The sequence below is a fragment of the Pogonomyrmex barbatus genome, unplaced genomic scaffold (assembly GCF_055798465.1).
Source record: "Pogonomyrmex barbatus isolate J1 unplaced genomic scaffold, ASM5579846v1 scaffold5, whole genome shotgun sequence".
Lineage (NCBI taxonomy): Eukaryota > Metazoa > Arthropoda > Insecta > Hymenoptera > Formicidae > Pogonomyrmex > Pogonomyrmex barbatus.
Window position 1 is genome coordinate 3,574,757 of NW_028297149.1, and position 14,186 is coordinate 3,588,942.

General features: G+C 27.7%; 1 non-coding gene across 1 annotated transcript; it reads left to right on the forward strand.

Moving 5' to 3' along the window:
• The first annotated feature begins 3,748 nt into the window (after positions 1–3,748).
• On the forward strand, positions 3,749–3,820 carry TRNAS-GGA (transfer RNA serine (anticodon GGA)). The gene has a single exon. It is a non-coding gene; the product is annotated as a tRNA-Ser (tRNA).
• The last annotated feature ends 10,366 nt before the right edge of the window (positions 3,821–14,186 follow it).

The following is a 14,186-nucleotide window of genomic DNA, read 5'->3' on the forward strand; positions in this document are numbered from 1 at the left end:
TTACATGTCGAATTATTTATTCAATATGTTATGCTATAAAAAGAAACATGTACGTGCAAAAATTATTACAATTAAACGAAATAAATGTTTCATATTTTTTTGAAGAGACCACCTCCTTCTCCGCGGTTTCCGTTGAGCAACAACATGTACGTCATGTTATAAAATTTAAATAAAATATAACTGTTATTATAAGAATAATTTCTGTTTTCTTAAGTTATCATATGTACTTGCAATTAGCAAAATAGGAAATATTAACAGAATGATATGAAATAGTACGAAATTAATTTTTAATTTCATGTTTCTTATATTAACAATAAGCTTTTCTTTCGAAATTAATAACAAAATTTAAAAAAAAAAGCGTACATGGCCAAGAATGGATTTCTATTTTTTATTAATTATTTACGCTTCTGTTTTTCTTCTTTATTTCTCTAATTATTTTTAATATTTTTATAAATCTAATGTGTTTCTAGTATTTAATTTAAATGCTTATTTTCTGCTTTTATTTTGTACATTATATATTTATTTAATTAATAAATATAGTTATAATATTTAATTCATATGTGTGTGTGTGTGTGTGTGTGTGTGTGTGTGTGTGTGTGTGTGTGTGTGTGTGTGTGTGATGTATATATGTACATATGTACATATGTATATATGTATATATATATATACATATATATATATATGTATATATATATGTATATATATATATATATATATATATACATATGTATATACATACATATATATATATCCAGAGTATCGATTATATCATGTACAAGTAGAGCTGGTAAAATTGAGGAGAAAAGTCCTCTATCATTTTATAATTTTCACAATAATTATCGAGTTATCTTATTGTTCGTATTCGAATATGATGATCTCTCTCATACTTGTGGCTCACGATGATTATTCACAGGCATATGGGACTTACTAATTTAACGCTGGTTTTGGACAAATTTTTGGCAATTTTTTGGTAAAGAGACACATGTCATGGCAAAGTTGCTCTCAGTGGTTTGCCATTGCGCCTTCCGAAAGGAGACGAGCGTCAATATTTTGACTCTGTCGAGAATCGAACCCGGGACCTCTGGCATATTAGATCAGTGTGCTGTCTACTATGCCACGCTCGCATACAAAAATGTATAACAAGCTAAAATAATTGTAGTAATTTTTTTTTGTAAGAAATAATCGATGAGATACAGCAAGGTATACAACTAGGATGTGACACAAAACATAATTAGCCACCGAATCCACCACAACAATACTCGCATATGTATAATAAATAAATAATTATTATAGTAAAATTAATAGTCAACAATTAAGTGTAAAAAAAATTATAGTCTAAATAACCGTCCAACTTTAAACTTAAGACATAAAAATTAATAAAATTGGAAAAACATTATTAAAAACATTATTATTTTGTGACACTGTCACAAAAAGACTATATTGTTCGATGTTAAATTGTAGAGTAGAAATAAGTTCGGTGGTAAAATAAATCACAGAAAGTAATCACAGAAGCTTAGGTTATTTAAAAATAGCACAATATGCAATTAACATATTTATTTATAAACGTAAAATAAGTATGATCTAACAATTCGGTGTCTATTTTTAAATTTAGGCCATTCTTTTGTCTTTTGATATGTATCATTTCTGAGATTAACTGTTTGTCATATGAGCTCTCGACATCCAGAATTTTCAATTATCCCAATCAAATTCATGTTTCGTATGCAATCTGTGCGTGATTGGTCCGTGATTATAGAGCGGGAAGACGTATTCCGAATGATATACCTACGGTGTATTACTGAAATCCTAGTACTTAATAATCACTTCTGATCCACATAAGATGCATCACAATTACGATAATTAATCTTGTAGATAACATTTCTCTTTTATGAATTTGACAGGGGAGTCTTTATGCATCTTAATGACATCACGAAGTTCTTTAATATATATTAGCTAGTTTGAACTCCGAGTTTTTAAAGATGTTGACAAATTTATCGGAAATATTGGGGATGTATGGCATAGTAAACTATGAAAATTCATTTTTCTGTATATTATCACTATTATCACGAATTAATCCCTGTGTTTGCTTATACATAGGTTTTTTTAAATCGTTTATTAATATTATCAAAATAAATTCGGATAGTCATTATCAAGTATATTGATAATAAATTGAAGATTTTTTTTGTGAAACTCTGGATGTGAAAGTAAAAATGCCTTATTCACTAAGTTATACCTTATTCACATAATTATGCCTCTCCTTTGGGAAATGGAGCGTTGCGACAAAAAGTTTAAACACTGACTTGAAAAAGTTGGTTTATGGTACCAATCAAAAACAATTGAACTATTCTTTATGGACAACGAGATGTCTAAGAAATTTATCCGCTCTCCTTCTCCTATCTCCAATGTAAATTGTAGCCTATGATGGAACATTAAAATTTTCTACTATTTGGTTGACAGCAAAAGAAGGAATCACCATAAAAATATCATCTATATATCTGTAGTAACCCGAACAGAAATTTGATCAGATATACCTGATGCACGATCAGGACCTAATCAGGTAGGAATAGGATACATTTTAAATGTTTTTCCTTATGTGACCCTTATCAGGACCTGAACACATAATTCTAGAGATGCGCTTAATAAGGATTGCCTGACATTATTTTAGGCTTAAAATATAATAATAAGATTGATAAGACGCTCCTGATAAGGATTACTTAATATTTTCCTTATCAGCATCTGAACAGGTATTGATAATGCATCCTTGATAAAAACTACCTAATATTATCTTGATCAGGACTTGAATAAATAGTAATAGGATGGGCTTGATAAAGATTACTTAATATCATCCTTATTAGCGCCTGAATAGGTATTGACAATACGCCTCTGAACTGTCTGATATTACCCTGACCAGCCCTATTACCCTGAAGAGCTGAACAAATAGTTATAAAAAACACTTTAATGCATAATAATAATAATAATAATAATAATAATAATAATAATAATAATAATAAATACCTTAATATCTTTTCTTTTTTCTATATTTGAAAGTCCGAAATATTTTTATAGAAATTCTTTTGAAAAAAACATGCATTCTAAATTTTTGTAAAAATGCTTTTAATATTAATCAAATTAACATAACAAACAAAGATAATAACATAATATAATAACATATAATAATATAACAACATTGCACAATAATAATAATTACATTACAAAATAATTTTATATTAATCAAAATAACATTATTTTGTAAAACTTTTTCGCATTAAAACTAAGTTTTTTTATGCAATTTAAACTTAAACTTAAAAAAACTTAAACTTAAACTTTTAAATTTAAACTTATTCCTTATTCTATGTTAATTTCGTAATATGGAAAGAAATTTTCATATTACAGACAAATTATATGTAGAGTTCAATAGATTCATTTCAACTAATAATAAAACTTATAACCAAAATTTTAAAAAAGTTTATGTTTCGTGACGTTATAAGTTATACAGCTAAAAAGCCCAAAGGTTGCAAAATACTCATTAAAGATATATTTGGTGAATGCATGAAAGGTAAATTTATATTAATGTATATTAAATTTATTACTTAAACTAATAACTGCTTGCCGAGTAAATGCCATGTCTCGCGTTGTAGTTTGTTAACATGTACTTGGCTTATACCTCTGTATTGTTTATTCTCTCTCTCTTCGTCGGCTGAAAAAGACGTTACACATTATTTATCTGAATATTGCGATAAATGTTACCATAGCCTCAGTGGTCTAGTGGATAAGATGCCTGCCCGGAAAGCGGGCGATCCAGGTTCGATCCCTGGCTGAGGTGATATTTTTTGCAATATATATTTCTGATGGGGGGGATAATAAAAGGGATTTTAATCAATATCAATAATATTGATCATCGAATTATTATAAAACCACTGTGTTGAAAGTCTGCTAAAAGCGGCACGTAGTTGGTAATATAAAAATTAATTGAATTTATTTTCATATTATAAAGACTTTAGCAACCAAGATCCTGCTTGCCAAGTAAATGCCATGACTCGCGTTGTAGTTTTTTAAACTAATAATTTTTAATAAAATCAACATATCTTTCAAAAAATTAATTTTTTTAAGAAATTTATTGTGATTTAGAAATATTTTTAAAGAAATTTATTGTGATTTAGAAATATTTTCTTTACATACGAATATTCTTCTTTATATTGCTATAAGTATTTTCTTTAATTTCTATATCAATATAAATATATTTCAGATATATTTCGCTATTATAACCGAATATAAGGCTTGTAATAATTTATCCCTAGTTAAAGAAGATAAATTTTTTCAAGTACTAGGTAGTATAATAAATAATGCCAAGGATTGGGATGGAAAAAAAAATGAACGAAAGTCGAAGGAATAAAAAAATGTTGAATTGTTGTTTGTCTGAAACTCTTTCTTGACTTTTACTTTTACATTACATTAATTGTTTAAATTGTTAATTATTAAAAATGTAAAAATGATTTGTTATTGTTAAAATGTTTAATTATTAAAAATTTTTAATTGTTTTATGTATATCATTCTCTTTAAATATAAGTTGAATTTCTTATTTAATTTAATTCGTTTCTCATTATATATAAAAATTCTTGTATAATGTTTAATTAACTTTATTTCTGTGAAAGTCTACATATAACAGATAACACAATAAATAATATAATAAATAATAAATAATAAATAAATAATAATAAATAAGAATATAATAAATATTAAAAATATAAACTAAATAATATTAAAATTAAGAATAAGGTTATTATAGGGGCAATATCAGGCATATCAGACATATCAGGCATTCCCGTTAGAGATTTGATAAAGACTTGATCTTTTGTTCTTTATCAGGTTTTTTAACGAAAAATTGCGTTACATTTTTGGTAAAGCTCCTATCAGGGCTCCCTACTCTTGGGGATAGGACTTGATTTTGTATTAAGGATTACCTGATAAAGGCCTTATAACACCCTGATTCAATTTCTACTTGAGAAATTGGCCGGAAAATAGATTGTCGCAAGAACCCTCTCCTCTATTGCATAATTAAATCCGCGACTATTGGTGAGAGAGAAGAACCTATCGGAGTCTCAAAATTTTGTTTATGTATTACGTTGTCAAATGTAAAAAAAATCGAATACAAGACAAACTGAACAGCCATAAGAACTCATTTTTCGGTATTTTGCAATGGTTTGATATGAAGTATGTATTACTATTTAAAAACCAACTTGTTTCTACTCTACAATTTGACATCGGAGTCTTTTTGTGGTTATCATGGCAGTTTTTAAAATTTTAAAATTAAAAAAAATTTTTTTTTCGATTTTATTAATTTTTATATCTTAAGTTTTAAAGTTGGTTATTTTGACTATAATTTTTTTTTATACTTATCTTAATTGCTGACTGTTGATTTTACTAATTATTTATTATACATATGCAAGGTACTGTTGTGATTGTTCGGATGTAAACTGACTATGTTTTGTGTCACATCCTAGTTGTATACCGTGCTGTACTTCATTGATTATTTCTTACAAAAAAAATTTACTACAATTGTTTTAGCTTGTATATTTTTGTATCAATTTCATTCAGTTGTGCAACTGTGTCATGGACAACGTTTTATATTGATGTACAATAAGTATGCTTGCCAAAGCATCACAGCATAAGTCTTTTACCAATGACATATGATTTTGTTATCATCAGGTTAATAGTTGTATATTTTTTTATGCAAATTATATGTAAAAACATTTATATGTATAATTTATATTCACATAAAAATAATTGATTTTTGTTATTTATATAAAAACTCTCGTACAGTAAAGTATATGCAGTACTTGATTCGAATAATCTTCGATGCTTTGAAAAGCAATATGAAAACTCAAATTGAATAGAGATATAAATCTGTGAGATCAGTTACGAATATGCACAGGTGAAAGTTTAAATTAAAATTTTTAAAACTTTAATGTGGTAAATGTTAACAAGAAATATTTATTATAAATTTGAAAAAAGTTGTATCGGTATTTCAGTACTAATCAGTATTAATTTTCATCTGAAAGTTAAATTAACATTTGTTGATAGAGTTTAAAACTTGAATTAAGATCACTTTGATAAGATTTAGGATCACTTTTTCATCAATTATTACTAATTCTATACTGAAATTATTGAAATATTATAACATTCGATGCAATATTTCTCTTAGTAATTCTAAATTGGTAAACAGTAATTATCAATAACATTTTATTATTACTATTATTTAAAATAATAATTAAGGGCGAATAATTACTGAAATATTGTTCATACTTAATCTGTAAATTTCTTAGTAATTCAGTATTAAATTCTGTAAAGGGCTGATAAATTGATGATAAGAGTTTTAAACTGAGCAGAGTTTATTGACATAACATGATTTAAATTGGTATTTAGTAAGATCTGTGTAACAATGCAATTTGACAATATTCTGACAACGAAAATCTTTACGCCACTAAACGCCATAATAATTCCAAGATTATTGTTAGATTATATCCATCTATCGCATCAAGAGATATAGGTGGTGTCTCGACGCCAAGTTCACGTGCAGCAAAGTTCGCGTAGAACGGCGGCGAGACACCCATGGCTCTATTTACGCGAGACCCTGGGATGAACTCGGTTTACATTTTCATATCTCAGCAATGACTGCATTGATTAAGTTTTAATTATGCTTAATCGATAGCTGAGTATCAAATTATATAAGAAAAGTGTTTTTATTTTTTTTCTCCGTGTTCTATAAACTGAGATATCGCGACGCAATCATGACGCAAAGTTCAAATTGGTAAATTTAAGAAAACGTCCTGGTCGTCGTCGTAACTCTCTTTTTTCGTCGCAAGAGGCGTTAATGAATGTTTCTGTATGACAGTTCTTGTAGCGCTAATTTTTTTTATTTGATATGTCTTTGACAGATGTCCTTTGTATGAAGTTGTACATATTGATTAATAAAAAAGAAGATATAACGTATGTCACATATAATAGTAAGTAATATTGTAATAATATATAATACATTGAAGAAATAGAATAAGAAATAGAAATAGAAATAGAATTAGATTTTTACAACAAATTACATTAGATTTTTACAACAAATTAAATTATTAGATTTTTATTATATTATTAGATTATTGACAACAAATGTATTAGATTTTTACAACAAATTATTAACATTTATTAACAATTATTAACAAATTATTACATTAAATATAAATGAATTAAACATAAATAACATAAATTAAACATAAATAATATAAAAAAACATATAACATAAAACATAAATTAATAACATATAACATAAAACAACATAAATAACATAACATATAACATAACATATCAGAAGCGAAATTGATTACTATTTAAAAAAAATATACTAAAATAAAAGATACTTTATAGACATTACCAAAAGTTATTTCTTCTGTTCAAGAATCACATGAAACGATTCAAAAAAATACTGTTTGGGTAATACATGGATTCCAAAATAAGAATAAAGTTTTATCTTACACAAATGCAGTTTTGCAAAGTCTTTTGCATTTAAATGTTATTAGAAAACAAATTTTTGAGTGTGATAAATTAAATGTTTTAGATATATTAATGAATCGATATGAAAACGGAATATCTGATTTGAATAATATATTTACAGTAATATATTTACGACAAGATTTAGGAAATAATTTTTCTAGCTGTATAAAACAAGATGCATCTGAATTTCTCATAGCTATCTGTGAAAAATATGATTATATAAAAAAATCTAGTTAAACATCAAATACGTTCCATTATATGGTACAAAACTTGTGATAACTTGTGATACAATTGTTATTACTAATGATAATATTTTTATTTCAATTCCCATTACTAATTTAAAGAAAGACAGTTATGATCTTAATGATTTATTAAATATTACTTTTTCGAGGTGATATCACTCTCATAACCTAAATGCAAAAATTGTACAGGGAAAGATACAATATTTAAAAAAGAAATAACATTAACACGAGAAATACTTATCATTTATTTACAATTATTTTCAGAACAAAATGGTAAATTAATAAAAATAGATCAATTTAATTTGCGTGCAGTATCGACAACTACAATATCAGTAGGGGGACAATTTTATAAGGTAATGAATGTCATTTTTCATTATGAATCATCTATTGAAGATGGTCATTATACAAGTATATGTATGAGATGAAACGTCTAATAGATAGACATTGATGATGCGCAAATTAACAAGAAAAAATGGCCAAGAAAGAGGAGCAAAAAATGTGTATATTTTTTTTAAAAAAGATTATTAAAAAATAATGACTGAATAATGACTGATTGTTTTTTCTAGTATATATAAAGTAAAAAAATGTTTCAAATATGCTAAATAATAAATACTATTTGTTACTAAAAAAATAAGTGATATCCTAATAAAATTATCTTTTAAAAAAGGTAAAAACTAACGTCAAGTCATGCGCCCGTTTTCTTATTTATGTAAAAGAAAGAATTTTATACAAAAATTTCCATCTACAAAAGTCTTTTTAATAATAAATTTTATATTGGTACAAAAGATGTGATATGAAGAATTGGCACCAACTTCTAATTTAATAAAATAAAAAGAGCTTTACATTGAAATACATTTTATTTTGTAGTTTATTTTTATTGGAAAAATCGTTTCATTATTTCTATAAAAAAAATGATCAAAAATTGGCACAAACTGTTAATTATATGAAGTAGAAAAGAAACTTTGCAAAGATAAAAAAAGATGTTATCAATCCAAAATTAATATCAATTTGTTGCCAAAAAAATTTTATTGAATTATTGTACTTGTGTTTATATAAAAATAAAATATAAAAGAAAATTTGATATGTAAGAAAAAATAAACATATAAAACTTGGCGCGTTCGGGTCGCATTAAAACTACTTTTAATAATAATGAATTATGTGACAGACAAATAGAAAATAGTTTGAATTAAAATTTAATATATTTTAAGATTTTTTATTTTTAAACTTATTTCTTTTTTAATATTAATTAATGCGATCCGGGCGCACCAAGTTTTGTATATCGTTTTTTTTTCTTACATATCAGATTTTTTTTATATTTTATTTTTATATAAACACAAGTACAATAATTCAATAAAATTTTTTTGGCAACTACAAATTGACATTAATTTTGGATTGATAACATCTTTTTTCACCTTTGCAAAGTTTCTTTTTTACTTCATATAATTAAAAGTTGTGCCAATTTTTGATATCATGTTTTTTGTAGAAATAATGAAACAATTTTTCAAATAAAAATGAATTACAAAATAAAATGTATTTCAATTCATGTAAAGCTTTTTTTATTTTATTAAATTAGAAGTTGGCGCCAATTCTTTATCACATCTTTTGTACCAATATAAAATTTATTATTAAAAAGACTTTTGTAGATGGAAATTTTTGTATATAAAATGCTTTCTTTTACATAAATAAGAAAACAGGCGCGTGAACTTGACGTTATTTTTTACCTTTTTTAAAAGGTAATTTTATTAAGATATAAAATATACCAGGCTCTCTAATAATCGAAATCGCTATAATCAAAATTCAGACATGTCATCAAGAGACACTAGCCTCTCGACGCCAAGTTCATGCGCAGCGAAGTTGCGTAGAACGGCGGAGATGCTCGTGGTTATATTTATGGGAGACTCTAAGATGACTCGGCCTATAATTTCATATCTTAATAACAGCTGAACCAATAAAATTCTAACTAACTTTAATCGATAGCTGAGTATGAAATTTTATAATGAAAGTGTTTTTAGTTTTTCTCTCCGTGTTTTACAAACAGAAATATTGCAACTCAAAGTCCAAATAGATAAATTTTCAAGAAACGTCCACGTCGTCATCATCATCCTCGGACACATAAAAAGTTACTTTCAATACCAGAGGACAGCATTATTTTCATAAGCACAAGATATTTTTTTTGTCCATCTCTTTCTCATTTATTGTTCTGTCTCTCAGCACTGTTTTAATATAAATGCGCATGTGTGTAGGCGTATGCGATAAATCATTCAGATCGCTATATTATCAACTCTGTAAGATGTTATTCTATAGGAAATAATCATATATTTTATCGATTAAATACATTACTAGATTTCTAAATATGTATATCTACGATGTCAATTCTCTTGCGTTTATAGAAACTATTAACATAGAAATTGTATATAATAGTTGTATGTATTCACTAATTCTCTCTCTCTCTCGCACGCGCGCGCGCACGCGCGTACACACACACACACACACACACGCGCGCGCGCGCACATTATGTTATTATGTATTATGTAATATACATATGTAATATACAGGGTGATCAATAGGAATGAAAGTAAACAGTTATATATCTTCCCCCCCGTTTCGACAATTGTTTTATTGATTAGGATTCGTTACCTAAGACTCGTCAATTTCTTTTGGATCGTCATACAGACCGATTAGCGAATGCCAAGATGGGTGTGCTAAGCACGAAAGAAAAAGTGTATCTTATCGAATGCTTTTACATTAGAGGCAAAAACTATACAACGGCATATCATGATTTCCATAATAAATTTGAATCTAAAAAGGTTTTAAGCGAAACTATAGCTCAGAAGATATGTTTTTGATATTTTTTACCCATCCTTCCCCTCCGTAGAATCGCGCCTAATCACTATTATACTGGTTAAATGAGATTTTATTTATTTTTCGATATTTTTCCGCAGGATTATTAATAATTTTACTATGTATGGCACTTTGAACGATCGTCGACATGGTTTACCCGAGCCATCTCGTACCGTTCCGTACAACGGAAAAAACAATGACGTTAGAACATATTTTGATGAAAATCCAAACACCTCAATTCGAAAAGCTATTCAGGCTTTAGATTTAAAGCGAGAAACTCTCCGAAAGATTGCAAGAAATTTAATTCAATTGCATCCGCAAAGAAAGAAGGATCAGTGAAGCAATTCTATTTTATACAAGATGGCACAACCTTACACCGTATTCAGGAAGTGTTTGAATCGATACATAAAGTAATGTTTATAACAACAAAGTAATTGAGTTAGGATACCTGAAATTTGCTCATGGAGGTCAGAAATAGCCTCCTTATTCACCCGATTTAAATTCGTGTAATTTTTTTTCTCTGGAGTTACTTCAAAGGCAAATATTACGCCGTATAACCTTTGCACAGCTAATAGAGAATATTTAAAAATGTATTCGCAGCATTCCTACATCCATGTTAAATAATGTATTCAAAAACGATTGCAGTTTCAAAGTTTTCAAAAACGATTACAGTTTTGTACTGATTCTGATGGACAATATTTTGAAAATATATCACTGATTCATATGTACAAACGAATTTTTTTCGTTTTTTTATAAGGTGTGTTTCAATTATTAAATTATTAGAATCTTTTTTTATATATATGGTAATAAATTTGATAAGTTTTTTTCTACAAAACAGCGTTAAATTTATTTCGTTCGGCCTATTTGTTGCGAAATAATAAACATTTAGTTTCAACATATTCTCATTGGTCATTGGTCCCTGTATATATATTACCATGTGTATACACATATATATGTATATATAAAATAGTTGTTCTGAATTAACCTGTGTGTGTGTGTGTGTGTGTGTGTGTGTGTGTGTGTGTGTGTGTGTGTGTGTGTGTGCGTGTGAGTGCGTGTGAGTGCGGGTGCGGGTGCGGATGCGAGTGTGGGTGCGGGTGCGGATGCGAGTGTGGGTGCGAGTGCGTGCATGCGTGCGCGCGCGCGTGTGTGTACAGGGTGATTATATATACAGGGTGTCCCAGAGCAATAGGGATTACTTTTGTGTATAGATAAAGCGGCTAAACTGAATCGAAGTCCTTATTTTGCCATTTTTGAAATAGTTAACGAGTTATTAATTCTTAAAAATCATCATACTAAGTCGGCCCACCGGCAAATGCAAACGCGCAGTAAGATATTCCAGCCCAGAGATTATCATTATTAGACGTACGTAGAATTGTTTTCTTCAAGTAGCAATAGCCAATATATTGATTTAATATATTGGGCTAATACAATGATTTTTAAGAATTAATAACTCGTTAACTATTGCGAAAATTGCAAAATAATAAAGAACTTTTTTACACACAAAAATAGTCCCCACTGCTCTGGGACACCCTATATATATATATCTATATAAAAATTTGGTAAAGGAAAAATTGTTTTAGAATTAACTCAGAAATACAACATTTTAAGGACAAATATTTGTTCTAAATTATCCTTTTATATATATATATATATATATAATATATTATATATATTATATATTATATATATATCATCCTTTTATATATATATATATATATATATATATATATATATATATATATATATAAAAGGATGATTTAGAACAAATGTTTGTCCTTAAAATGTTGTATTTCTGAATTAATTCTAAAACGATTTTTCTTTTACCAAATTTTTATCAGAAGCTTAGTTTTTGAATTATAAGGGAAAACAGTTCGCAAATTATGGATCGCGCACAGAAGATAGGCAGGAGCGGTGCAACTTACCGTTCGACACGGGCGATCGCGTATGCGTATGCAGGCGCGCGCGCGCGTGTGTATAAGAACGTGCATGCATGTGTTGCATATATCAACTCACATATAGCTGATTATAGTGAGTGCCTCCCACGTAATCGTCTACGTCGGACGCTGAATTGCACCGCCTCTTGCCTATCTTCTATACGCCCATAATTCGCAAACTGTTTTCCCTTCTAATTAAAAAATTAAGCTTTTGATAAGCATAGAATAATTAGATAAATCAATTGGCGTGAAGAAGATATATAGTTGCTTTAAAAAAAAACTATGGAATTAGCAATATGCAAATACATACTTTAAAAAAAAAACAGCTATATACTTTCTCTACATTAATCAATTTGTCTTATTATTTATGCATAAAAGTATTAAGATATAGTTATAAAAAATAAATAGTTTATAAGATATTTTATATTTTATGTCAAAGTACAGTAGAATAAAGTATAAAATAAATTATTGACTTAAATTATTGATTTTTTGATATTTGTACTGTAACAATTTTATATTTAATGTAACTAAAGAAATCATATAACGTAATAATATATATAAAAATTTATATATAAAGATAAATAGGCGAATATGGAACATATAATAAAGATTGTAAACATCAAAATAAAAATATTAGTAAGTTGATATCCTCACTTATTACCATCACAGATTTCTATATAAAAATCTATGTATATTATAACGAAATTATATAATTATATTATAACGAAATAAAATAAGTTACATAGATAATTCTCCCTTCCCTCCACATACACACCTACGATGGTCTATTTTAAACAGTCAAATATTTAAAAATCATGGAATTGTAAAAAAATGTTTTATATAAAAGTTGCAGGGTTTCGAAGAGGCGACATGATTACGATATTGAATTATTCGCAAATAGCACCATTGTCAAGACTTTTTATGATTGTTATTTTTTAAATGGAATCATACACACACACACACACACACACACACACACACACACACACATTATATATATATATATATATATAAAATTATATACATGTAATTAATTATATACATTTAATTATATACATATACATATACATACACATATACTTTATACACACACACACACACACACACACACACACACACACACACACAGAGAGAGAGAGAGAGAGAGAGAGAGAGAGAGAGAGAGAGAGAGAGAGAGAGAGAGAGAGAGAGAGAGAGAGAGAGAGAGAGAGAGAGAGCTATATATATATATATATATATCGCTTATAATAATTAATGTAATGTAATAATGTAAAAAGTATCTAGATTATAAAATATAGATTATTTGTAGAACAATGTTTCACAATAAAGGATCCCGCACAAAACCATGTGCTTTTGTCCCTCTGTGAAATTGGCTGAAATTTTAGTATGTTATAGTTCTTACTGATCAAGTTTCCTTAGGCACAAAGCTTAAAAATGGCTAGTTTTTTTGCTACAGTCGTTTGAATGTGTATTTGCCTGTGTGTATTTATGTGGAGGAGAGAGAGGGCTAAATAATGGATACATCTATGTATATATAGTTATAGCGTGCGTACGTATGTGTGCTGGTGTATTTGTGTGTATATGTGTGTGTGTGTGTGTGTGTGTGTGTGTGTGTGTGTGTGTGTGTGTG